The following is a 4,586-nucleotide window of genomic DNA, read 5'->3' on the forward strand; positions in this document are numbered from 1 at the left end:
AGAGAAAAACTGCTGAGACTTATTTGCAGTTGGGGCTCCCAGAATCAGGTTCATGGGCCCAGAAAACCTGAAAGACAACATAAGAGAATCCAGACTAGACTGAGACGATGACATTTCCTGTTGATACCTAACAAAGGATTTCACCACATCCAGTGTGACTAAAGATTGATATTAATATTTCATTGTTTATTTCTGTGTATGAAATTTGATGTATATATATGTTAAAATAATTTGTATATTTATACATATAGTCTTTCATATGTTTTTGTTCCACAGTAAGCTACTCTCAATGAAACTTTATTGCCTATATAGTCCTGAGTTAAAAAAAAATGCTTTCAACTATTGTTGAAAAAATATAAATCTAAAGATTAGGGGATTTAGAGGGGTCCAGCCTTAAAAGCTTCCTCACTGAGGCTAAGTAGTGCCTGTATGTGCTACATGGGACATGTGTGTGCATACAATTCACAGCCTTTTATAAACACACAATACATTATAAAACAAGGTATATCTTGCCAGTCCCTGTATCTCTTCTGTGACTCCCCCATTAATTGGCTGATGTTACCTTCACTTCATTAACATCAGATGCCCTGTTTTTGGTTCCTTAAGTCCATGCTCTCAATATCATTCCTTACTGTGAAGGGATTCAGCTAGCCAGGCATGGGGCTGGTCACACAAATTTATTCCTGCTTCAGGCTCCTGAAATACCTCACTTGCATCTTAATTACCAACTTCTTCCTGCCATATTGGATCAATTAATATACATCCTATAGCATTAATTATGACAATTTTGTGAATAACATTGTTAAATGATAATTATGATGAAGCATTAACTTGGAAACATCTCATTATTATTCCTTCATAGGGTTAAGCTCTGCTGGATTTTTTGTGTGCATGTGTGCCTTTTTTTCTTAAATTAGTAGTTACTAATATTAAAATAAAACTTCATGAAAACATCTTGTTCACGGCTCTACTTGGCACTTTATTGTAAGTATACCTTCCCATTAATTCCAATACTACAAGAGAATGAAAGATTTGCAAAGATCTTGGTGGAGCGGCCGACTGTCTTGGATAAAGTTCTCGTATTAGAGTCATAGGCTTGAGTTTGAATCCAGCTTCCATCACTGCTATGTGATTGGGATAAGTAATGTCGCTAAGTTTAGTTTCCTCAGTTCTCAGTAGTAGTAATACTCATCTTGGAGACTCATTTAAGGACTAAAAATAATACAGTTACTGAACTTGGTACTCAATAAATGGCACAAAATAAATGTACTACTACAGCAGTGTAGCAAAAATGTAAACCTGCCGCTTAGGAACGCTATTCCCTACACAAACATTTAGATAATCAGTCCACTCTTCACTAAAATAGTGATCCAGTGCTTCTCATTACTTATTTTCTGACAGAACCCAGCAACTTGAATTTAGTGTTTCTTGACTTCTAAATAGATCCTAGCTGCTGGTGACTGTCTCTGCCAACCTGGGGACAGTCGTATAAAACTATGTCCTCCTGCAAGGACGTATTCATGTCACCACCGCCCAAGCACTGAAGCCTCAGGGCTGTTTGAAGGCTGGGCTGACAGTGGAGTTGAAACATGGCTTGTCCATCAGGAATGGGTTCCTGGAAATATCTTAGATTTCTTCGTTCCTCCCTGCAGATTTATACTGTTATGTGAGGATGAGCTCTTCTGTTTGCAAGGAAAGTGTGCGCCCTCAGGTGCTGTCTGGCCTCATTTCTGCCTCCTTTGAGCTCCGTGTCACGGTGCACCTTACTCCTGGGTTTAAGGATCTGTATGTACTGAGCTCTGGCTTTCTTGAGGACAGAGTGCAGAGTGAGGGGCATGGAAAGGCAAGACACAGAACCAGAATTCTTCAGCTGGATAAAACTTCTAATATTCCTTTTACGGATAAGCAGCTGAGTCACAGAGAGAAAGTGGCAAAAAAGCAGAAGGATTGAAATTCATGGAATCTGTAGCCATATAAACCTGAGTCAGAGCCAAACTTCTATAAATTCCTTAACTCCTCATACCTCACTTTGTTAATCTGTAAAATAGGAGAAATAAATATCTGGCGCCTACCTTACAAGGTTGCTGTGAGACTACATGAAAGAATGCTTGTTAAGTCCTTAGCCTAACCCCATTCAAACCTCTTAACAATCAACTTATTCATTATCTATTGGATCAATAGTAAATATAACAGCACAACTAATAATTTTATATTTTTATTAATTCTGTATGTAAGACATTTAAGATATAGTAAAAATTAAATAAATATTAATCATTATGATTATGGTGTTGATTTCCCAGTATCACTAACTAGGTAGGAGCACACAGATTTATAATCCTTTTTATATACATATAGATATAGCATCAACCTGGTTTTTATGCAGGCTGGAATAATGAGTTAAATAAAAGTTATACATCTTATTTATATAATGCATTTAAAATGGACTCTATAAATATTATCTCATCTTATCATTATAGCCACTTTGTTAGATGAATAGAACCGATTTAAGCTCCACTTGACATACAAACAAACTCAGAGAGGTTACAACATTTGCCTGAAACACAAAGCTAGTTAATGATAGGAAAATAGCCAGGTCCTTTTGACTCCCAGTATAATGCTTTTGTTTGACAAGCAAATACTGTACAAGCAGCTTTTATAACTCTAGCTTTTGTCTTGACTCAGTAACCAGTATCTAGATGCTAAATTGATTTCACATTGAAGAAACAAAGAAATTATCATCTATAAGACTATAACGAAAAAGCCCTTCGTTATGGGAGATGTAAAGGGTAGGGGAAACATAAATAAAGAAAATGAGCTGCAATTTATAACCCAAGTTAAACAAAAAGCTCCCCTAAATTTATATCCTCCTGTTTCCACATAATGAGTCAATTAATCTTCTAACGCTTTATAAAAGTAAAAAACACTGCAGTAGCAGCTGGTTTTAATGTTAAAGCTAATTAGGAAAACACATTAAGGCAAGAGAAGTGCTGAGGTTACATTTAGCCGAAGAGGAAAGAAGTATGTTTGTCTGTTTGTGTTACAGACAAGTATGAAGAAAGAGAAGATCAATTAAAGCATGTCTTTTAAATCCTGCAATCTGATTTCCCCAAGGAAGGCAGCTGTGGGAGAACAGAGAAATGGTCACTGGTGTAAGAAGTTGTTCTGGCCAAGACGGGCAAGAGAAGGTTAATGACTATATTTCACAGAGCTACCAGACTGACACTTCTGACTGAATTTATGGATTTTTCTGCCTGAACTGACTGAACACACAAGCAATTTGGACACCATTTGGCCCTAGTCTATGATTGCCAGATAAATTTCTTAATCGCGGGTTGATTTGCCACCTGCCACTAAGTAGCACATTTCAATTGCATTTTTAATAACCCCACAAAGTAGTCTCAGGCAAAAAAATATTTTAAAAAACCACATTTTCACCTAAAAAAAAATCTTGCCATATATCTCTAACAGATCGAGCGAAGTGGAAATTTAAGGTCAATTTCATGTTTTTCTGGAGGCTGCGGATGATGGAGAACATGGAAATGAAGGCATACATGTTTTAGGACAGAAGAGGAAGACTGGCTCCTAGCAATCCACAGCGGTGTTTCTCAAGCTGTAAAGTGCATGGGAATCACCGGGGAGCTTGTTAAACATGCAGATTTTATTCAGAAAGCCTGGGTTGGGGCCTGAGCTTCTGCGTTTCTAACTCACTCCCAGATGATCTGCTGCTGGTCCTTGGGCCACTTTGAGTGACAAGACCTCTCTGGACTGCTTGTTTCAAGGACAGTCATTTTTCTCTCAATTTTTCTGGTTTTCAATGGCGTACAATAATCTCTCCCTAAAAACCCTTTCCTCTAGAATAGGAATTAATTTAATTGAGGAATCTAACCTGACAGGAATTAAGGCAGCTTTTTGAATTGGTGTTGAAAAGAGTACATCATGGGGAACTTGCAACGGCTGCTTCGGAGAGGCCAGTTTCAAGCTATTCCCGTGTGTCTGGCGCCCCCTAGTGGCTTAAAAAACTCCATCGCCAGGCAAGAGTCCCATTACAGGGGAATTTACAAGGGATTTTACAAATTTTTTATGGAATCGTAGAGACCGAAGCACGGAATGTCTGCGTGGTAGCTGTATAGTATATTATCCAAGTATTGGCATATTTGGTTGGGGGAAGAAATGGTCGATTGAGAATGGTAGGTAGTGGCTCAAGCATCGTTAGGAGAATTGCCATAATAAGGATGATACCTCTGAGAAGTAGTGAAGGGAAAAAGATAAAGAAATAGAATCTCAGAAACACAAACACACACAAAACAAAACAAAAAAATCATCTGTTTTAAACCATCTTAAAATCAGAACTTCTGATGTCTTAAATTAGGATTCTATAAGTGTGAAGAGTGCTTTGGAATACAAAAAATTAAACTCACCAAGATTTAATCTGATGCTGGTAATCTAATGCGGTGGTTTTCAAAATGTGATTCTCAGAACAGCGGCATCCACCGGGAATTTATTAGAAATGTAAATCATTGTCCCCTCCCCCAATCTGGTGAGTCAGTGGGCTGGGCTCTGGGGCGAGGCCCAATAATCCCTGCCTT

At 37.9% G+C, this 4,586-nt stretch overlaps 1 protein-coding gene across 1 annotated transcript in view; it reads right to left on the reverse strand.

Annotated features, from left to right (window-relative positions):
- The window catches only part of GABRR3 (gamma-aminobutyric acid (GABA) A receptor, rho 3), a 34,529-nt gene extending 31,278 nt beyond the window's left edge, over positions 1-3,251 (reverse strand). Inside the window, exon 1 of the mRNA XM_012652829.1 lies at positions 3,213-3,251. The gene's annotated coding sequence lies outside the window, so the exon portion shown is untranslated. The remainder of the gene's footprint in view (positions 1-3,212) is intronic.
- Between the last annotated feature and the right edge of the window lie 1,335 nt (positions 3,252-4,586).

This window comes from Propithecus coquereli, unplaced genomic scaffold, assembly GCF_000956105.1.
Source record: "Propithecus coquereli isolate 6110/MARCELLA unplaced genomic scaffold, Pcoq_1.0 Scaffold40, whole genome shotgun sequence".
Classification (NCBI taxonomy): Eukaryota; Metazoa; Chordata; class Mammalia; order Primates; family Indriidae; genus Propithecus; species Propithecus coquereli.